At 38.4% G+C, this 23,723-nt stretch overlaps 1 long non-coding RNA gene across 3 annotated transcripts in view; it reads left to right on the forward strand.

Annotated features, from left to right (window-relative positions):
- The first annotated feature begins 4,120 nt into the window (after window positions 1-4,120).
- The window catches only part of LOC117292823, a 37,401-nt gene continuing 17,798 nt past the window's right edge, over window positions 4,121-23,723 (forward strand). The window contains exons 1-5 of one of the 3 annotated variants that reach the window (XR_004519325.1): window positions 4,121-4,157; window positions 14,184-14,300; window positions 16,429-16,555; window positions 20,731-20,859; window positions 22,519-22,647. This is a non-coding gene — a long non-coding RNA (uncharacterized LOC117292823). The remainder of the gene's footprint in view (window positions 4,158-14,183; window positions 14,301-16,428; window positions 16,556-20,730; window positions 20,860-22,518; window positions 22,648-23,723) is intronic. The other 2 variants (XR_004519326.1, XR_004519327.1) reach the window with 2 other exon arrangements.

A 23,723-nucleotide genomic window follows, 5' to 3' on the forward strand; every position in this document is an offset into this window, starting at 1 on the left:
CATAAAGCTGTTTACCCGTAACTTCCGTAAGCACATTTTTGTGCTTACTGTAGCAGAAAAATGCGCAGAAGCATAAACGTATTTCACCATGATTTCTCAAGGAAGCAGAACACCTGACACCCATCCATGTTCACCATGGATTTGCATTGTTACACCACTCGTGTGCTTACCGCAGGTTAGCCAGCATTTACCCTTGCTTAGTACGGTAAACAGCTTTATGAAATAGAAATTCTGCAAAGGGACTACCCGTAAGCACAAAACGGCTGCTTACATGTTTTATGAAATTTGGCCCAGGCCTCAATGTCATCAAGCCTGTAAGCGCAAAAACTTGCTAAGCTCAGGATAATAACTCTTAGCAAAAACAGGCTACCAGACAACATTCCATTAAGTTAATATTGTTGTGACTGGTGTCCCCCTTTTTTTCTTTTTGCTTTTTAAATAAGAAATCTAAGCAGTATTTCATTGTAAACTGCTGTATAACTGTCCCATGTTGTATTGGGTAGTTTACTTTCTCATTGTTCAATTTTGTTGTGTTTTTTTGTCTTTCAAATGTTGGAAAAAAGTGTCCTGTGTCTCGTTTGTAAGCCATTGCATTATCACTGTTGCAAGCCCAAAGGCGGCATTATTTGTAATTTTACCCCAAAGCACCCATTTTCAAATAATCGGAGAAAAAGGAGCTCAAACTTTGCCAGTGGTGAGAGCTTAAAATAAAATTACATCAAACTTACAAACGGGATACTGTTTGATATCACTTGCTTTTCCTGTGATAACTAGTGAAATGAGCAACCAACTGCAACAGTTATATAATTTTACCATGTGTCAGCCATCTTGTTTTTCTCCTATTTATATCACAGTAACCAAAGTGAGGCTTGAAGGGGAAATAGTCTGGTACCTTTCTGATGTAGGTTTGGATCAGTATCTTGGTATCCCATGTTGTGTGTCTATGTTGAACCTCATGTTATCCGTCATTGATATTAATGGTCAAACTAAAGGGCATGAAAAACAAATAAATTTACTTGGATCAAATTATGTTTCTAAACTCTGATGACTCTCTTTCTTTGCTGTGTTGTATTCATCATTATTTTCCTTAAAGGCACTGTACACTATTGGTAATTGTCAAAGACCAGTCTTCTCACACTACCTTGGTGTATCTCAACATTTTGAATAACATAACAAACCTCTGAAAATTTGAGTTCAATTTGTTGTCGAGGTTGCGAGATAACTATGAAAGAAAAAAACACCCTTGTCACACGAAGTTGTGTACTTTCAGAAGCTTGGTTTCGTAACCCCAAAATCTAAATCTGGGGTCTCTAAATCAAATTCATTGAAATTTACTTATTTCTCGAAAGCTACGTTACTTCAGAGGGAGTCTTTTCTCACAATGATGGTTACTATCAACAGCTCTCCATTACTTGTTACCAAGTACGTTTTTGGTAAACATTATTTTGAGTAATAACCAAGTGTCCACTGCCTTAAAAAAAAAAACACCTTATTTCCCCAAAAATGTAGACAGTATTCTGAATCAAATGGAATCAAAAGGCATCAGTTATACCTCTGTATCGTTGTAGATCACAAAACCACATTTTTGTTCGGCAAAAATATGATAAAATGCTGCACTTACTCCTTTAGATTTAATATCCTTTTTTCATAGAATCAGTTTCCCCCCAAATAGGTCAAGTTACATAAAAAGGCACAAGTTATACAGATTACTATGCTGCATAATTGCATATCCTAAAATCAAAACCTACAAATGTACCCAAACTTGATACAAATTATGAAGGCCTTCTTGCCCCTAATTTCTCAGTTTGCCTTTTTTTTCTAGTACAACAGCTTCATACTGGGTCAAGTTACATACAGATGCACTGCAGTATTTTAAACCACTGCTTCACTTTAGAGCAAAAAATAGCAAATGAATGTTGGACTTGCCCCCTACAATTTTTCAATATTCTTGCCTCTTTTTCTAGTATAAATATTTCCCAAAGTATAGCTCATATCCTGGGTCAAGTTACATACAAGAGCACAGTACAGTAAATCCTACTGCATTATTATAGAGCCTAGGAACAGCAAATTAAAGACCTAAATTTGATCAAAATGCCGGAGATAGCCCTTGTGATTTTTAAAATTGTTCGACCTAAGTATATATTAAAGGCAACGGGACACCTTTGGTAAATGTCAAAGACGCTGCGGTTTTCTCACTTTGTGTATATATTTTGGGCTCAATTGGTCATCGAAATTGAAAAAAAAAGAACACACCCCTATTGCACAAATTAATTCGTGTGCTTTCAGAATGATGCCTAATAAAAGGCTTCAGCTGATGAAGTCTTCAATTATTTGAGGGAGAAACGACCTCTTTCTCAAAAACTACATTACTTCAGAAGGAGCCGTTTCTCTGATCAACAGCTCTCCAGTGCTCGCTACCACGTAAGTTTTCATGCTAACAATTATTTTGAGTAATTACTCTCTAAGTGTTAAGAGTGAAAAACACCACTCTTTACATTTTGAGCTGTCCTCCATAGGGCCTATGACTCTTTAAAAAGAGTGGTAATAATTTCACTCTTTTAGAGGGGTTTCACTCTAGGACAGAGTGAAAATTCAAACAAAAAGATACAAAATTCAATCTAAAAGAGTGGAAGACCACTCTAAAAAGAGTTGTCCTTCATATGGCTCTTCAGTCAAAGAGTGCATTTTCACTCTTTTACATTAAGATGGTACCAAAATAGCGCCCGGTGCTTTTAATGCTAAGCCTATAGCTTCCGTTCTCGATCATCAGTTCAGCCCTCTGCTAAGTTTTAGAGCCTAAAATTGCGACTTCTTGGACATTTATCTTGTAAAATTGTGTTGGCTTATTAAGTATAAATAATTCCAAAGTATAACTTGTATCCTTGGCCGGGCTAAGTAACATAAAAATGCATCAGTAGGCCTACACGCAAATGCAAGGTTGTATAGGCTAAAATCGCAACGTAAAAAAATAAATATTGCAAAACATTTATATACTCCTGACTTTTGACCAGAAGTCCTGACCAGAACTACATGGGGCCTGGCGTTTACACAAGTTTCATGATCTAATCGGAGGTGGGCACACCTAAGTTAGTTACCAGAGGTTGAAATACATACCACATATATGCATGGTCGAAAAAGAATGAAGGACTGGCCAATTTATTAAGCTGTTTAGCAGAAAAGACCGCTAGAAATCCTTTGCACCAATCACAACAATGTAAACTTTATGGATCTGGTAACCAGTTTCTGCTTAGCGATATTTGTATTTGCTTAGCAAGTTTGTGTGCAAAGGCTTTATGAAATAGCTTGATAACCCCTTTTGCGCATTTCATACTTGATTTGAGCGTGCGCTTTGAGTGGATCGGCTAGATTCTAGCAGATAATCATTCTTTTAGTAATACTGTGCGCGCGCAGGTATTTCTTTGGAAAACTTTCCGTATCCTGCCGACACTTTTTAACTATTTGTTACAAAAAAATTCTCATTTTTGATTAAAGACAGTAAACACTATTGGTAATTGTCAAAGACTAGTTTTCACAGTTTGTGTATCTCAACATATGCATAAAATAACAAACCTGTGAGAATTTGAGCTCAATCGGTCGTCGAAGTTGCGAGATAATAATGAAAGAAAAAACACCCTTGTCACACGAAGTTGTGTGCTTTATTCTGATGCTTGAATTCGAGACCTCAAATTCTAAACTTGAGGTCTCGAAATCAAATTCGTGGAAAATTACTTCTTTCTCGAATGAAAACTACGTCACTTCAGAGGGAGCTGTTTCTCACAATGTTTTATACTATAAACCTCTCCCCATTACTCGTAATCAAGAAAGGTTTTATGATGATAATTATTTTGAGTAATTACCAATAGCATCCACTGCCTTTAAATTAAATACTATTTTATTTCATAATGAATGAAAAAGTGGTGGCAGGATATCATGATATACGGAAACTTTTTCATTTCTTTTGTCACTTCATTTAAAGTTTTTGTGACGTTTTGTGACGTACTTTGGTCGGGTGTACGCGCGCTTCGTTTGATCTGCAAAATCATGAACAAAATGGCCGCCATCAACAAATCCATCGCTAGTGACATTTGCCGTTTTGGTTTTGATTTTCCGGGTTTCAGCAGGCGAAGTTACGTCCAGTTTCTGCCCCAGGAAAAAAGGTAAGTTGTAGAATATATTTGATGTGAACTTTGCGTAATTTGAACTTTGGTCATCTTGAAATAATGAGAAAACTGTCCCCGTTTTGGGCCTATTGTATTCTTGTATCGTATTGTCAACATTGAGCGCCATTGGATTGCTATTGTATTAGTGTACCTAACTGTCAGATCGTAGTGTACGGTAGCCCCCCACTGGCATAGACTGTTGGTAGCCATGATTTGCTCACTACCTACCTAGCGGGAACGGCATGAACGGCACGGGGTGCCTGCATTGTTTTCCAGGTGGGAGTGGGGGGGGGGGGCAGGGGGAGGGGGGCACTACCTCTAAAACTGGGAAATCGTGGGGGATGGGTCATATCAATTTGTAATGACAATTTAGTCGGTGCAGGGCGAAACACGCTGCATACGTGCATTTCTAAGCAAAAGCCAACATGTTTTCACACCTTTTTTTTGTCATAACTCCTTATTCTGTTACTGTATGAACTTGTTGTTAGCAGAAAAACAAATATGCATACATCCCCTTTTAGGTAGTCTCTCTTTTTTGGAGAATACAATTATTCCCCCCCCCCCCCCAAATTAGTCGATGTAAAATTTGTAGTTTCGTACCGTTTCGCGTGAGAAACCGAAAAATAACTTCCTTTTTACAACCTAGCAGACTTTTAAAAGGCTGTATCTAGAGCCTCCTAAGTTTCGATAAAAATGATGTTAATATTGATTGAAACTTTATTTTTTAAACTTAACTCTGATGAGACAATCATTCTGATTGGAGTAATATTTCCTCCGTCAATCTGGGCATCAACAAGTTGAACCAATAAACGATCTCGTAACAAATCCCCTATTACACTGCACAAAATCGATCAGCGCGTCCCAGGTTCTAGTCACACAGAGCCACACACAAATCCAGGAGCGCGCGCGCTATAGCAGTGTGCGTGTCGATGTTTGATGTTTTCTTAGTTGACTTTTCAGTGTTATATACAAATTCATATGGGGGGGGGGGGGGGCTTACTTGATTTGAATGCTTCATCAGCCCAGGACTTTTGGGGCAGAGGGCTTTGAGGGTTGGGCTTATTTTCAAATTTGTAAATAACATGGAAACTAATTTTTTTTTAAACCTTAGTTAACTGTTTATTCATATTCCACTCATCAAAATACATAGGCCTATTTTAGTGACAAAAGCTTTATTTTGACAAAATACAACTTCCATGTGTCTTTAACATCATTATAACATTTAATACTATGAGGTTTTGTTTTGGTTGTTAATTCCCGACTAAAATATCAAGCACAACTAACTTGTCACATTGCAAAAAGGTTGTTAATATAATACAACATAACAGCGTTTTATTTTAACCTGTCATTTAAAAAACATCTTGTGTTGTGGTTGTGATTGCAGCGTTGTCTTTTAGGGTTGTTGCTTTGTCGCATTTTACTCAGTGACTGGTCACTCAATACATTGTCAAAACCTGAGGGTTGTTTTTATGTTACTTAACCACAGAACTTGATGGCTTTTTATCTTCCCAATGACTTAACCAATGTGGTGCAAAAAAAGGTTCACCGAATATAGCCCCACCCCCCCATGTTATTTGAGTGCGCGTTTAATTATTGAGTGCAAAAGTTACTACTTATCCATATAAATGCTCCAGACATGCATCCAATAGAAATATTCAGTAGTTCCTCTTTGTGTTATTTTGCCAATCTGCATCATCCTTTACTGATCATCAGCTAGCCTTGCTAACTTCCAAGTCCTCACTGTTTTCACTAAGTTTTAAAATCTGAACTCGATAATTTGAAAGGGGGGGGGGCGGGGCGGGGGTAAGTGGAGGGACACTCAGGGTCACGACGAACCTTTCAGTGCTTCGTGAAATCGTACACTTGTCTGTCTTTTTTTTCCATTTCTTTTTATTTGTAGGTCCCATCTATGTTTTTTAGTTTCGCGCGGGTCCCGCTAGTGGTTCATTCCCCGTCCGAATTATACCCTGTTTCGTTTATTTTTTCTCCATTCATCAGTTTCTAATTTTCCTCTCCTGTATCAATTTGAAGTACCTTTTTTTTCCTCCTTTCTTTCCTTATTATTTCCCCAGCCCGGTTAATTTTTCTCTTCATTAATTTTGCCGTTGCCACTGTGTGCCCAATCCCTATCCCGTCCCATATCTAACCCTCCATGCCTCCCCGTCCCAGCGATCCCGTGCGTTGGCATTGTTCTTTGCTTGCCACTGTTTGCTCATAACTCATGTTTACTAGTTTTGTGCAGGTCCCTTTACTGGTTCTTTCCAAGTCTCGTCTATAACCGTTTAACTCGTTCCCTTCATTTATTGACGTTCCCCATCCCCCTTCCCACAGACGTACCAGACTGTGTGCCCCTTCCATTTCCCTGTCCAATGTGCTCTAAAACCCCCACCTCCGTCGTGCCTCCATTAATTCCCGTGGTGATCTCATGCATTTTTCTTTGCTTCCACTGTACGCGCAAAGTTACTTGACACTCGCGCGATGACTGTGACATCAAAAAGGGCGCCTGACAGGTGTTTTAAACAGCGCAGACCCCCTGACAACCCAAGGGTAGCCCTCAACCAACCCCGAAGTTACTACACGCTCGCGCTTTGACTGTGGCGTCACAAACAACACAAACCCCCAAAACCCACAGGTACCCCAAAATTGACCCCAGGACGCATCAATTCAGTAGGGTGCGAGCACCACTAACACTTGCATTAAAACAACATGGCGGCACCCATACGAATTAGGCATCATTATAGTATAGATACTTATCTCTGTTAACATTCTGTGCTTAACACATTTTCAGTGCTTAATAATGTCATAATAGTGCTTAATACCGTCATAATAGTTTCGTAAATTGAACTAATTAGGTAAAACAACTTATATCACAAGACTTGCCTTTTTGTCTTTCCAAAAAGTGACCTACATGTATCTATAGATATGCCACTCTATCAACGGTATACTATGCGCTACCTATTTTGTACGATGTCACAATGATGTCATCAAGTTGGTTTTGACAATTTATTACATATATCTTGAGAACAAAGCAATGCAATATTTTTTAAAATACTTTTTCCACAAAAAATTGTACTCCCGGAAGCCTGAGTTTGAAAACCTGAGTTTGTCTCGATTCACCCAAAGCAGCCAAAAGTGGACTTATGACCTTGTGTGCAATTAGTAGATTGGTTTTTAAGCTGTAAAATATTAAAATATTATTAAGATCTTACAACAAATTTTAAGAAACTTGCTTTATTTATTTAGGCCCTACTGCATGAACGTGTACTCATTTCTAGGTATGGGCATGTAGTGTTGAATTTGCAACTATTTATTGCTTAGTTAGTCGAGTCATGACTACCAGATGTCAAATAATTGGTTAATCGTGCCGACATGACTATTTCAAAAGTAGTATTTAGGAGCAAGAACTAATGAGGACTGGGAAATAAAGTGCATTCTTGATAAGCTTTTTCATGAACTTCTGTTTTTATTTTCTGCACTTTATGAACACAAAAACTTACTGAATTTGTTACGATTCATTCAAACACAAGGAAGGATACAGATGGATCTACATTGTAGTTCACTCCATTATTGTTCACAGTATTAATGTCTCAGCTGTTATAAATGTTAACTTGGCAGTTGTGAAAGTGAAAACTAGATGGTGTTTGGACAATATTAACCTGCTGACAAAATTCAAATATTCAAGGCTTGTCCAAAGTTTGATGAATTTGTCAAGTCATTCAGAATTGCTTCCTTTGATGTTGTGGAGAATGTGGAAACTGTACATGTTTAACTAGCCTTTTGTCAAAGCCTTCGTGGCTTGGACAGCTTCATAGAGCCGCGGTCCCAAGCGACTGGAACGGGAGACCACACAGGCGAGTGGAGAAGCCACGGGCCTTTACCAACTTGTTTGCGGTTTCTTATGTGTTTCTTTGAATCTCGACTTTTGCTCTCCAAGGTTAGCAAAAGCCCAAACCAATCAGAAGCGACGGAGGGTCAGCGGGTCAGCATACATTGATGCACGTTTAAGACTCCATGAATAATTCATCAACAAAACCGCAAAACAAGTTGGAAAAGGCCCTCCTGGCTTCGCCACTCACGTGTGTAGTCTCCTGTTCCAGTCGCTTTGGACCGCGGCTAGTGTACAACTGAGTTTGATGCCTAAAGATCTTGGTATGTAGATGTAGCACTGCGTTGCAATGATGTTGAAGTCATACTAAAGTTTTGGGAAGTTTTTTCATAAATTTCGCTACAATTTACCAATTTACCAATCAAAAGGACCGAGGGTGTAAATGGAAAAAATAGTTAATGGCCTGACGTTTTCGACCCTAGCAGAGTCTTTCTCCAATTTGGCTCGTTTTGCATTTTTAATCTTCATCAGTTCTACTGTAACTCCTGATACTTGTTTCTGACAGATGTCCTGACACAGACATGATGTGGTGGGCTTCACATCCAGCAGCATGTAGAACAGTGACCGCTGTTGCTCGTAGACAGTGATTGGTGTACTGTTTTGAACAGTTTGGCTGCAGTTACATGTAGATGTCATTTATTTTGTTGAAAAGCTTGTATTTCTCCCAGAGGCATAATGTCATATTGTAGCAAAAATTATGAAAAAACTTCCCAAAACTTTAGTATGACTTCAACTTCATTGCTACAGCTACAGATTAAGATCTTCAGGCATCAAACTCAGTTGTACACTAGCCTTTTACCAAATATTGCTGTCTATGAGGAATATTTGCCTAGGGCATCACCAAAAAGCCTCACAGTCTTGGTTGAGAACAGATACATGGTTACTTCTCAAATTGAGCACAGGACACCTTTGCGGATTGTCTAATGTTTCATACATTTTACCTCCATGAGTTTGACTGTCATCGTCAATTACGGTCTCTGGTTCTACAATGAGGTTTAGTACTGTAGTACTGTAGTATCAGTTAAAATCTCATAGTCATCTTTTGCCATTTTACAGAGATTTTTGCTACCTCGGTTACTCATACATGCAACATTATGTCCTTGAAAACTTTATTATGAAGGCACAGTGGTGTTTGTTGATCAAGCGCGTACGAAGATGATAAATAGTCTGGAGGGGTGTTATAAAACAAACATTGACTGCTTTAACTCGTGCTATGGTTAAAACTACGACTCCCTCGGTGATCCCCGGAGAGTTCTTTTTTCCTTCGGCTGCGCCTCGGGAAAATAGAACTCTCCGGGGATCACCTGGGGAGTCGTACAATGTAGTTTTAACCATAGCACTTGAAGCAGTCAGTATTTGTACACTACTGTGCCTGCAGGAAACAATATCATCTTGAGACCTTAAAATCAGTCGCACCTATAGTGTCGAAGTTGCGAGTAATTGTGCCGCAACTAGTCAAGTAGTTAATTTTATTACTATACCTCATACATATTCATGATGGTGAGTCATCACATCCTCACTGGTCCATTCAACATCTTGTGCCAGACGCTATCTTTGCCATTCACCAAACACACGTCCGAGAATTCAAGCACTGGGTAATACGCATGAAAACTAGATTGTCACCCAGAACGCCAAGGCAACAGTCGTCTTGTCATGCGCTTTACAGTCGTGAAACTCTGGGTTTCGTGCGCATGCACCCATTGTGTTTTAGTGGACTGTCTTTGTTATTGTGTCATGCGCAGTGCACATGGACTGTGTGCATTTGTGAAACTTTTTGTTGTTGTTATAAGCGTCCCTAATTGTTACATACCGATCTTGCCTTGTTGCTGTATTTTGGTAAACTCCCCATCTATTTCTCCTCCATGGTTGTTGTTTTGTCCAAAATGTTTAGGGGATTAAATTTGGTTTTCGAGAACGAGCATGAGAACTTGCTCGATTAGAAGTCGTACACACTTTCTCATAATTCTTTTCAAAAAGTTCTGTTGCTTTCAAACGCTACCATCTGACAGGATCGAGCAGCATTATTATGTTTGGGTTCAAAAACTAGAGTTTGTCAGGTTCCCCCATGTACTTTCCAGCATCGGTATGATTGATTGCTACAATTGAATTGATACCAGACTAAATCAGATTTACTCGGCGCTCTGAGTAAACCAGTGTCGACACTACCTTTCTTCTTTGCCAATTATCAGAATTATTAGACATCTGAAAGCACACAAATTTGTGCAACAAGGATGTTTTTTTTCTTTAACAATGACCCACAGATTGTTCCTTTGTTAATGTTTGATGATATACCTCGAGGAAAACATGGCGGGGTGTTGTCGTGACCTCTGATCTTTGCTCTGTAACCCTTGAGCTCTTTTCAAAGAGCAGTGACGTCATGACCACTATACATCCGGTTCAAAAGTGGGATTGGAGCGGGATCAAGCGCTGGTGGAAACGCAACACCGGATCTTGATCTGCAGACGTAAAAAGAAATGCTGGATCTCAATCCTTTCTGGATCTAGTATAAACACAGTGACTCTGGGTCGCCTAATCCTGGTGCAAGTCGTTGTTCGTTATCACTCAACCATCAGATTAAATTGTACCAAAACATTTTTTTTCTCCAATTCAGGAAAATTTACCAATAATTCAGCATACAATTTATGTATGTGTTGTCTCAACTCTGGGAATCTGATGTTGTGCAGTTTCTAAAATGTTGTGCTTTCTTTGTTTTTTGCGAGGCTCATACGTTATCTAGTGGTGCTTTAATGATGTTTGACCTATGTAATTGTTTATGACATGATAATAACCCATTTTTATATAGCGCTTTTCACGCTCGGCGGGCGTCCGAAAGTGCTTCACATTATTACCCCTGGTCACTGGGCCTTAAATCACTCCTTAAACCATCTCAGCTCCCTGGTGGGGAGTATACAGCCTTGTGCAACATTAATATGCGCTACTCGGCTAAATCAATCACAAGAACCGTCTCTGCCCTCACAGGTACCCATTTACCCCTGGGTGGAGAGAAGCAATTATAGTTAAGTGTCTTGCTCAGGGACACAAGTGTCATGACCAGGATTCGAACCCACACTCTGCCGAACAGAAGCACCAGAGCTTGAGTTCGGTGCTCTTATCTGCTTGGACACGACACCCTGATTTTGTACTGTTTCTTAAATTTTCCCAAAGCACATGATGTTAAACCCTGCACAATGGTTTTCAACTCTTTTAAGAATATTTAATTATTTAGTATCTTAAAATTCGCCTGAAGCAAATGTAGTACAGTCCTTGAAAACATGCCAACGCTGTGCCGGCTGCTAAAGGTTTTCTACAGCGTATGTTAGTCCCTTAAAAACTTGCAATGTAATGTTTTCTCTACTCTCAAACAGAAACCCAGTAGATTCTGTGCCGTTTCAATTCTAAAAAGCTGATGTTGTGTAATACTTAAATTTTCTCAAAAATTGTTCTCAAGTCCTGCAAAATTTACTAGCCAAATAATATTTCATACAATTTATTGCTGAGCCAAGGTTGTAACATCTGCTCTATTTCCCAAGCCTATGCTTTTATAGTATACCTTAAAAACTTTACCTTATTAAATTCTGTGCCGACTCAGCTCTCTAAAGCTGATGTTGATATTTTCCCCAAACACATTTCCTAGTACCGCATACACGTCCCAACTTATTACCAACATACAAATCATTCCTACATGGTTGTGTATATGTTGATGCTACAATTTGTGTTGCTTCATCCATTATGGCTGTGATTATTTTCTTGCAACTTGTTTCCAGATCTGCATCTTTGACTTTTTAACCTTCAAATCTGTTGTGAGGTCTCACTTGGAACTCCTTTCTATGTCCATGAAGTTTAAAAATGTTTACTTTGTGTTTTTTTCTTATTGTTGATAAATTTCAGCCTGGCTAATTCTTTCTATTGATTTTGATCAGTCTCTTACCATCCGATGATCACTGGCAATCTCTACTCTGCTGATAACTTCACTGTTTTCCTCTATTCTTCTTTGACTGCTCCATAAGCAGTCAATTTTAAAAGGCAGTGGACACTATTAGTAATTACTCAAAATAATTGTTAGCATAAAAAGTTACTTGGTAATGAGCATTGGAGAGCTGTTTAGAGAAACAGCTCCCTCTGAAGTAGCGTAGTTTTCAAGAAAGAAGTAATTTTCCACAAATTTTTAAGACCTCAGAATTAGATTTTGAGGGTCCTGAAATCAAGCATCAAAAGCACACAACTACGTGTTCCAAGGGTGTTATTTCTTCCATTATTATCTCGCAACTTTGACAACCAATTGAGTTCAAATTTTCAAAGGTTTGTTATTTGTACATATAATGAGATACACCAACTGTGAAAACTAGTCTTTGACAATTACTAATATTGTCCAGTGTCTTTAACTGCACCATTTGGGCTCTCCCAGGTTTATGTTTCTGGATTACATGTAAGTGTTTGTAATAACTAGGTCATGTTGAGCTGCAAAAGCAGCAAGTATTTCTCCTCTCTCTCGAGTTTCTCGGTCCAATACCATACTTCACATTGTTGGTTTCTTCTCCTGGTTTTGCTTTCTCCTACATTGGCATTAAAGACACTGGACACCTTTGATAGTTGTCAAAGACCAGTCTTCTCACTTGGTGTATCTCAACATGATGCACAAAATCAAGATAATAAAGTTGCATCAAGTTGCAAGATAATAATGGAAGAAAAAACACCCCTTGTCACACAAAGTTGTGTGCTTTCAGATGCTTGATTTCGGGACCTCAAAAAGTAATTCTGAGGTCTCAAAATCAAATTCGTGGAAAACTACTTCTTTCTCAAAAACTACGTTACTTCAGAGGGAGCCGTTTCTCACAATGTTTTATACTATCAACATTACTTGTAACCAAGTAATGTTTTATGCTAATAATTATTTTGAGCAATTACCAATAGTGTCCACTGCCTTTAAGTGTACGAAAGAGACAATTACTAGATTGAACAGCCATGCACCACCTTTTTTTTCTTTGAGATACTCCCAATTTCATAGAGCTGTTAAGCACAAACAATTGCTTAGCATGAAATTTCTTTCTTGATAAAAACAGGATACAAACCAAAATGTCCATTTGTTGCATTATATTGCTTGTTACTGGTATTCAGCTGTTGTTTGCTTATCCTGAATATCACCTGGAAATTTGGTTGGTAATCCTCTATTTATAAAGGAGAAAATTTCATACTAAGCAATTTTTTGTGGTTAGCAGCTCTATGAAATTGCGTCATTGTCTCTGCTAGACCAATGTACTCCACTTTAAGTACTCCACCAAGCTATTGATGTTTCAGCGTACATTTTAGTCCGGAGTAGGCCTAGGCGACTCATGAAAATTACTAGTTAGCCAGTCTCGATTTCTGATGTTGGGCTGTTCTTAAATTTTCCCAAAACTTGTTCTCCTTGTTCTGACCGTTTGATCCTGAGCCAATATATTGTGAAATCGGGCAAAAAGTGCCCTAAAAATTTGCAGGTCTAATGTTTTGTTCTACTCCCAAACTGAAACCCAGTGGATTATGTGCCATCTTAACTCTCGAAAGCTGATGTTGTGCAGTGTTTAAATATCTCCAAAACATGTTATTAAGTCCGGCAAAAATTTCCAACCTATTGATATTTCAGTGTACATTCTAGTCCTGAGTAGGCCTGGGTGACTTACTAATTACTTACTTACTTGCAAATTACTAGTCAGTTAGTCCCGAATTCTTTGCTTATGTTGGGCTGTTCTTAACTTCTCCAAAAACTTGTTCTCCAGTCCCACAACTTGCCAACATTATGAAACTCCAACTGACCGTTAGATCCTGAGCCAATGTTGTGAATTCTTCTAAGGTTTCCCAAAGCATATGTTTATGAGTGTCCTAAAAACTAGCAGGTCTGATGTTTTTTTCTACTCCCAAACTGAAACCAAGTGGGTTATGTGCCGTCTTAACTCTCGAATGCTGATGTTGTCCTAGTCCTTAAACTGTTGTGGGCTTTTTGGTTTTCCTCATGTTGTCTTGTCCCTGAATGTTTTGGGCCCTAATGATATTTGAGCTCTCAAATTGTTAATGAGCTGATGTTGTACTGTTGCTGAAACTTTCTCTAAGCATGATGACATTTGATGAAATGTTTACGACTGTGCATGTTATTTTGTTTGCAGGTTATTCACTGGTTGAAGAGCAGTATCTATCATGGACAAAAGCTTCCTTCATGAGAAGATGTTTTTATCAAGCTCAACTTGGATTGTCATATTTGCATCACTTCTTCCTTTTCTAAGGTATTTTGAAACCGTGAACACTTCTTAGTGCAATGATTTTAAATTCTTAAATTGCTCCAGATGGTGAGGTCTCTTAAATTTGCCCTAGCATTGGCCTAAGTAGTCCCGTCCTTGAAACTTGGCAACAAGGTGTCGGCTGCTAAAGTTTCCCAAAGCAAAATAAAAACGTTTTGAGTCCCTTAAAAACCCACATGGATTCTGTGCCATCTCAACTCTCTTATGTTGTGCAGTGCATACATTTTCAAAACTTGTTCTCCAGTCCTACAAAAGTTGCCAACCTAATGATATTTCAACATACAATTTGTTCCTGAGCCAATGCTGTGACAGCAGCTAAAGTTTCCCAAGCACATTTTTTGGTTAATAGTCACTGAAAAACCTGCAGGTCCAATGTTTTTTGAACTCTCAAACTAAATCCCATTGGAGTTTGTGCAGTCTAAACACTTGAAATCATTGCTGTGCAGTGATCATGTTTTCCCATAACTTCAGTCCCGCAAAAATTGCCAACCAAATAATATTGAGTCCTGAGCCAATGTTGTGATGTCTGCTACAGTTCCCCAAAGCACATGTTTTTGAGTCCGTTAGAGACTTGCAAGTCTAATGTCTTTTGAAGTCTCAAACTAAACCCCAGTGGATTCTGTGCTGTCTCAACTCGGTATAAGTTGACGTTTGGCAGTTCATAGATTTCCCCATGACATGTCTCCAGTCCGGGAAGAATTTAAAAGTGATTTCAACCTTCAGTTTAGCCCTGATCCAATGTTGTATTTGACTTTGTTGTATTTGGCAGAGTTCACGGTCCCACATATTCACAGAGTAACCACTACACTTATGTGCATACTGTTACATTTAGCAGGGTAAACACCCTTGATCAATCCAACAGGCCTACACAATGCAACAAAACCCCTTGTTGCATTCTGCGCCGTCTCAACGCTCAAAAGCATTGCTGTACAATGAGTAGAATTTCCCAAAACTTGTTTCAAGTCCAACAAATCTTGCCAACCTACCACCAAGGTACAATTTATTCTTGAGACAATGTTGTGATCTCTGCTAAAGTTCCCAAAGCACAGGTTTTTAAAGTCCCTTAAAAACCTGAAAATGTAATGTGGATTTTGTGCCGTCTCAACTCTCTAAAGCTGATGTTGTGCAGTGAGTAAATTTCCCAAAGCATGTTTTCTAGCCCTTCAAAAACTCACCAACCTATTTTCAAAATACAACTTATTCCTGAGCCAATAGTTTTCCAATTGAGTCCTTTGAAAACCTGCAGGTCTAATGTTATTTGAACTCTGAAACTAAACCCAAGAGGATTATGTGCCGTCTCATCGCTGTGCAGTGCTTAAATTTTCCCTAAACATGTCTTCAGTCCAGAAAAACTTCAAACTTCATGATAATTCAATGTATAATTCAGTCCAGCACAAATGTTGCGATGTCTGCTAAAGTTTCCCAAACTTGTTATCCTGTCCCTTAAAGGGAAGGTATACGTTTAGAAATTACTCAAAACAAATATTAACTTAAAAACTGACTTGGTAATGAGCATTGGAGAGCTGTTGATAGTATAACACATGTGAGAAACGGTTCACGTTGAAGAAGCATAGGTTTTGATAAAGAGGTAATTTCTCACTAAAATAATAAAAGACTTCTAGGTAGAAGTCTTTTATTCCTATCTGAAAGCACACAAGTTCGTCCAACAAGGGTGTTTTTTTCTATCATCATTTTCTTGCAACTTCGACGACCAATTGAGCTCAAATTTTCACAGGCTTGTTATGTAATGCTTTTGTTGGGATACACCAAGTGAGAAGACTGGTCTTTGACAATTACCAAACGTGTTCAGTGTCTTTAAAAACTTGCAAGTCTAATGTTTTTGAACTCTCAAACTAAACCCCAGTGGATTCTAAGCTGACTCAACGCTCGAAAGCATTGCTGTGCAGTGATAAAAAAATTCAACACCTGTTCACCAATCCCACAAACTTTTCCAACCTAAAACAAATTGTTTTCCTTGAGGCTCATGTAGTCTAGTCCCTGAATGTTTTGGGCCCTAATGATATTTGAACTCTTAAATTGTTACAACAATTTTCCCCAAGCACAATGACAATTTATGAAATGTTTACGACAGTGTATTTTATTTTGTTTGCAGGTTAGTCACTGGTTGAAGTGCAGTATCTATCATGGACAAAGCTTCCCTCGTGAGAAGATGTTTTGATCAAGCTCAACTTGGATTGTCATATTTGGGACAGCTTTGCATCACTCCTTCCTTTTCTAAGGTATGTTTAAACATGTGAATTCTGTTAAGTGTGGAAACCCTGTTTCAAAAAACCCTGTTTCAAAACTCTTAAATCGCTCAAGATGGTGATGTCTCTTAAATTTGTCTCATGCAGATGTAGTGCAGTCCCTGACAACTTGCCAGCGTTGTGTCGACTACTGAAACTTCCCAAAGCACTTTTTTCTAAAAACTTCTAAAAAGTTCATAAAAACTTGCAAATGTAGTGGTTTTTAACCCTAAAACTAAACTCTATTAAATTATGTGCTGTCTCAACTCTCTAAAGATGATGTTGTGCAGTGAATAAATTTCCAAAAGCATGCATTCTAGCCCTTCAAAAACTCACCAACCTATTTCAAAAATACAGTTTATTCCTGAGCCAGTGATGTTATGTCTGCTTAAGTTTTCCAAAGAAGCTTTTAGTCCTTTAAAAACCTGCAGGTCTAATGTTATTTGAACTCTGAAACTAAACCCCAGCGGAATCTGTGCCGTCTCAATGCTTGAAAGCATTGCTTTGCAGTGTTTAAAACTCCCCAAACATGTCTTCAGTCCCGTAAAAATTTCAAGCTTCATGATATTTCAATGTACAAGTTAGTGTTGCGCCAATGTTGCGATGTCTGCTAAAGTTTCCCAAAGCACATGTTTCTGAGTCCCTGAAAAGAATTTGTAGGTCAAATGTTTCTTCTACTCTCAAACTTGTGCCTTCATTGTATTTTGTTCAGTCCCTTAAAACTTCGCAGGTCCAATGTTTTTTGAACTCTCAAACTAAACCCCATTGGATTATGTGCCGTCTCATCTCTCGAAAGCTAATGTTGTTCAGTGCTTAATTTTTCCCCCCAAACATGTCTTCAGTCCCTGAAAAAATTCAAACTTTATGATATTGCAATGACCAATTTGTTTCGAGCAAATGGTATGACATCTGCTACAGTTTCCCTAAGAAATGTTTTTTTCAGTCCCTGAAAAAAGGACTGAAAAAATTGCAGGTCATGCTTTTTGAACAATCAAACTAAACCCCATTGGATTCTATGCTATCTCGACTCTTTAAAGCAATTGTTGTGCGGAGCTTACATTTTTTCAAAATTTGTTGTCCAGTCAAACAAAACTTGTCTAACTACATCCTGAGTTGTCATGTCTGAAGTATTACAAAGCACATGTTTTGAGGTCACTTTAATATTCTTTTTTAAACTAAGCCCTTTTAGATTCTGTGCTGTCTCAACTTTTTGAACTCTAAAACTGAACTCTAGATGGTTCGTGCTGTCTCAACTCTCCAAAGCTGATGTTGTGCAGTGCTCAAGGTTTTTAAAATATGTTTCCAGTCCTTCAAAACTTGCCAACTTAATAACATTTCAATGTACGTCTTAGCTGTGAGATGAGACATTTTTGCGACATCTGGTAAAGTTTCCCAAAAGCACATGTTTTATCAGTCCTAAAAAACTTGCCAGGTCCAGTGTTTTTTTTTAACCCTGAATTTAAACACAAATGGAATCTGTGCCATCTCCATGCTTGAAAGCGTTGCAGTGCAGTGAATAAGTTTTCTGAAAACATGCCTTCAGTCCCAGAACAATTTTTAACTTCCAATATTCCAATGTACAGTCCTGAGCCAGTGCTGTGACATTTGTTTAAGTTTCCCAGAGCACAGGTTTTTCCTAATGTTTTTGAACTCTCAAACTAAACCCCCAGTGAATTCTAAGCCGTTTCAAGTTCGAAAGCGTTGCTGTGCAGTGATAAAATTTCTCCAACACTTGTTCACCAGTCCCACAAAACTTGCCAACCTAATGATAGCCTTACTCAAGGCAGTCGCAATATTCACTCCGGCGTAGTGTGCGTAGTCACACTGCATGACCCACCTGTATACACTGTTTATTGTTCAATGTTTGCTAAAGTTGTGACGTTTGCTAAAGTTTCCCAAAGCACATGTTTTTTCAGTCCTTTTTAAACTTGCAGGTCCAGTGTTTTTTTAACCCTGAAACTAAACACAAATGGAATCTGTGCCATCTCCATGCTTGAAAGCTTTGCAGTGCAGTGAATAAGTTTTCTCAAAACATGTCTTCAGTTCCAGAACAATTTCTAACGTTTTAATATTCCGTACAATTTAGTCCTGAGCCACTGTTGTGACGTTTGTTTAAGTTTCCCAGAGCACAATTTTTTTTTTCAGTACCTCTCAAAATGAATTCTAAGCCGTTTCAAGTTCGAAAGCGTTGCTGTGCAGTGATAAAATTGTTCCAACACTTGTTCACCAGTCCCACAAAACTTGCCAACCTAATGATAGACTTGCTAGGCAGTCACATTATTCACTCTGGCGTAGTGTGTGACCCACCCGTATACACTGTCACATCGGTCAACGCCCGCCATACGACCAATGTGCACAAGTCATTCGCATTCGTACCACTATCCGCATTTGCATGCCTTGTCAGGTCTGTAACTTCCTGGTTTAATGTGTTTCATGAACAAAAACAATTCAATAATGAAAAAAAAATGGGGGGGGGGGGCTCTCGTATATGCTAATATGCAGCTCAAGAATATTTAAATCTTTTGTCAGACCTTTCAGACAACACAGGATGTGAAGAATGAATTATTAATTTTGACGTCCAATCCAAACTTCTCCTATCACAACCTTTGTACCCTATCATGCTTGCTGAGCGTCTGTCGTGATGCAACATAATTATGACATTCGCCAATGACCAGTGTGGTTTCGACTTTCGCGTGCGTTATGGTAATGAGTTGACCGAGGGAACTCTTTTTTAGCGTATTACAATAATGAGTCAGTGGCTTCAACACAGACCCAACCAGGCTGTCAGCCTGACGGCCTCCGCATGCGGATAGTGTACGGGGGCGTTGTGTTGTCCGATGTGATTACACACATAACGTACAGTGTATACGGGAGGGTTTTTACAGCGGCAGTCTTTTTCGGAGTGAATAATTCTACTGCCTTGAGCAAGGCTAACCTAATGATACATCAGCATACAATTTACTCCTCCTGAGCCAATGTTGTGATGGCTGCCAAAGTTTCTCAAAGCATCAAGTTTTTTCAAATTTTTCAAAACTATTGTTTTTTAAATTCTAATTTTAACCTCAGTGGATTCTAATTGCCGAACTCTGGAAAGCTGACTTGTGCTGTGCTTGAATTGTCCCAAAGCAAGTCAGTCCTGCTCAACTTACCAACCATCAACGTAAAATGCAACCATCAATGTACAATGTTTTCCTCTGCCAATTCGAAACGCTCGAATGTTGTTTCCCAAAGCACACGTTTTTGAGTCCCCTAACAACTTGCAAGTCTAATGTTTTTGGAGTCTCAAACCCCAGGGGTTTCTGTGCTATCTCAACGCTTGAAAGCGATGTTGTGCAGTGAATACATTTTTCCAAAACTTTTTTTCCAGTCCCGCAAAAACTTGCCAACATAATGATACTTAAACGTACAATTTAGTCCTGAGGCAATGTTGTAACATCAAAGCACATGTTTTTTCAGTCCCTTAAAAACTTGCTGGTCTAATGCTTTTTGTACTCTCAAACTAAAGCCCATTGGATTCTGTGCCGTCTCATCGCTTGATAGCGCGGTGTGCAGTACTTAATTCTTTTCCAAATTTATTTTCAAGTCATGCAAAACTTGCCAATTTATGCCAGCATTAGCCTGTGTTATCTGAAGTTTAACAAAGCACATGTTTTTGATTCCCTTAAAAAAATTCAAGTGTAATGTTTTTTCCTACTCTCAAACCGAAACCAAATGGATTCTGTGCCGTCTGAACTCTTAAAAGTTTTGTTGTGCAGTGCTTAAATTTTCCCAGTCCCGCCAACCTTATGATATTTCCACATACACAATAGCTATTGACCAATGTTGTTATGTCTAAACCACAGTTGCACATGTTTTTCAGTTTTGAGTCCTTAAACAAATTGCAAGTCTGGTGTTTTTTGAGCTCTCAAACTAAACCCAAGTGGATTCTGTGTTGTCTCAACTCTCAAAAGTTGATGTTGTCCAGTCTCTAAAATGCTGTGCTGTTTTGGTTTTCCTTGAGGCTCATGTTGTCTTGTCCCTGAATGTTTTGGGCCCGGACAATATTTGAACTCTCGAATAGTTAACGAGCCAATGTTGTATTGTTTCTTACACTTTCCCTATAACACTGTATAAGCATGATTACAATTGATGAAATGTTTATGATAATGTTTATTGTTCTTTCTTTGCAGGTTATCCACCGATTGAAGAGCAGTATCTATCATGGACAAAAGCTTCCTTCATGAGAAGATGTGTTTTATCAATCTCAACTTGGACTGTCATATTTGGGACAGCTTCGCATCACTCCTTCTTTTTCTAAGGTATGTTAAAATATGTGATTTCTTCTTAGTGTTGAAACCCTGTACAATGATTTCAACTCTTAAATTGCTCCAGATGGGGGGACATCTCTTAAAATTGCCAGAAGTGAATGTATTACAGTCCTTGCTTGCCAACACTGGTCGGTTGCCAAAGTTTCCCAAAGTGTGTGTTTTTGAGTCCCTTTAACCAAACCCGAGTGGATTTTGTGCCATTTCAACTCTCTAATGTTGTGCAGTGCATACATTTTCCATAAAATTGTTCTCCAGTCCCGCAAAATTTGCCAACCTGAGCCAATGTTGTGACGTCTGCTAAGGTTTCCCAAAGCACATGTTTTTTTAGTCAATTAAAAACTTGCAAGTTTAATGTTTTTGAACTCAGTGGATTCGGTGCCGTTTCAATTTCCTAAAGCTGTTGTGCAGTGCATAAATTTTCCCAAAACAGGTTTTCTAGTACCGCAAGACTTGCCATCCTAATGATGCTTCATCCATAATTTATTCCTGAGCAAATGCTGTGACGTCTTCTAAAGTTTCCTAAAGCACTCTTTTTTAAGTCCTCTAAAAACTTTCAAATGTAGTGTTTTTTTAACTCTAAAACTAAACCCTATTAAATGATGTGCCGTCTCAACTCTCTAAAGCTGATATTGTTGCAGTGAATAAATTTCCTAAAGCATGTTTTCTAGCCCTTCAAAAACTCACCAACCTATTTCCAAAATACATTTCAAACCTGAGCCAATGTTGTGACATCTGCTTAAAGGAATACATTGCCTTGGATCGGACGAGTTGGTATTTGAAAAGCGTTTGAAATTGTTTGTTATGAAAAACTTTTAAAAGGTTAGGAAGATATTATAAAAGTAGAGCATAATGATCCACACAACTAACATGGTCGGCCATTTTATTGAGTCATAATTTTGACTCCACAAAATGGCAGACCGTGTTTCCTCGCGGCGTATAAGAAAAACCGTTCAGTTTCGAGGCATGTTTGTGTGGATCATTATATTTTACTTTTAAAATATCTATCTTACCATTTGTATTTCATGACTAATGGTTTCAAACGCTTTTCAAAGACCAACTCGATCGATCCAAGGCAATGTGTTCCTTTAAGTTTCCAAAGAACATGTTTATGAGTCCTTTAAAAACCTGCAGGTCTAATGTTATTTGAACTCTGAAACTAAATCCAAGAGGATTCTGTGCCGTCTCAATGCTTGAAAGCGGTGCTGTGTAGTTCTTAAATTTTCCCCAAACATGTCTTTAGTCCGGGAAAAAAAAATCAAACTTGATAATTCAATGTACAATTTTCTGCACCAATGTTGTGATGTCTGCTAAAGTTTTCCAAAACCTCTTTTCCTGTCCCTTTAAAAATTTGCAAGTCTCATGTTTTTGAACTCTCAAACTAAAACCCAATGGATTCAAAGTCGTCTCAACGCTCAAAAGCGTTGCTGTGCAGTGATTACATTTTCTAGTCCGACAAATTTTGCCAACCTAACTCTTTTTTAAACTCTAGTCCTTGAGGTTCATAGTCTAGTCCCTGAATGTTTTGGGCTCTGATGATATTTGAACTCTTAGGTTGTTAACAAGCCAATGTTGTACTGTTTCTTAAATTTTCCCAAAGCATTATGACATTTGATGAAATTTTTCTGACAATGTTTATTATTTTGTTTGCAGGTTATTCACTGGTTGAAGAGCAGTATCTTTCACGGACAAAAGCTTCCTTCATGAGAAGATGTTTTTTATCAAGCTCAACTTGGATTGTCATATTTGGGACAGCTTTGCATCACTTCTTCCTTTTCCAAGGTATGTTGAAACTGTGATTTCTTCTTAGTGTTGAAACCCTGCTTAATGATTTTAAACTCTTAAATTGCCCCAGATGGTGACGCCTCTTCAATTTGCCTGAAGCCATTTAGTGCAGTCCTTGAAAACTTGCCACCTCTGTGTGTTGGCTGGTAAAGTTTCCCAAATCTTTAACTTCTATAAAACTTCCAAATGTAATGGTTGATCTCTCAAACTATATTCTATTTAGTTCTGTGCCGTCTCAACTCTCTAAAGTTGTTCTTGTGCAGTGCATAAATTTTCCCCAAACTAGTCCTTCAAAAACTTACTAGCATACAATTTATTCCTGAGCCATTGTTGTGACATCTGCTTAAGTTTTTCAAAGCACATGATTTGGTTCTAACTCTCAACCTGAAACCCAGTGGCATCTGTGCCGTCTCAACTCTCTAAAGCTGATGTTGTGCAGTGCATTCATTTTCCCAACACATGTTCTCCAGTCCTGCAAAACTTGACAACCTAATGATCCATCACAATTTTTTACTCAGAAAATGTTGTGAAATCTGATACAGTTTCCCAAAGCACATGTTTTTGAGTTCCTTTAAAACTTGCAAGTCTTTTTGAAGTCTCAAACTAAACCGCAGAGGATTCTGTGCCATCGCAACACCTAAGAGCAACGTTTAAATTTACCAAAACTTGTTTTCCAGTCCCTCAAAACTTGCCAGCATAATGGTCCTTCAATGTAGAATTTAGTCCTGAGCCTTTTGATGTCTGCTAAAGTTTCCCAGAGCACTTGTTTTTACATGTATGTCCATTGAAACCTAACAAATCTAATGATTGTTCTACTCTCAAACTGAAACCTCATTGGATCCTGTGCCATCTTAACTCTCGAAAGCTGATGTTGTGCCGTGCTTAAAGGAACACGTTGCTTTGGATCGGTCGAGTTGGTGTTTGAAAAGCGTTTGTAACCGTTTGTTATAAAATACATATGATTAGAAAGATATTTTAAAAGTAGAGTATAATGATCCACACAAGTATCACTTGAAATTGCGTGGTTTTCTTTTTACCTTGTCGACAAACACGGTCGGCCATTTATGGGCGAC

Source organism: Asterias rubens, chromosome 7, assembly GCF_902459465.1.
Source record: "Asterias rubens chromosome 7, eAstRub1.3, whole genome shotgun sequence".
NCBI classification, from domain to species: domain Eukaryota; kingdom Metazoa; phylum Echinodermata; class Asteroidea; order Forcipulatida; family Asteriidae; genus Asterias; species Asterias rubens.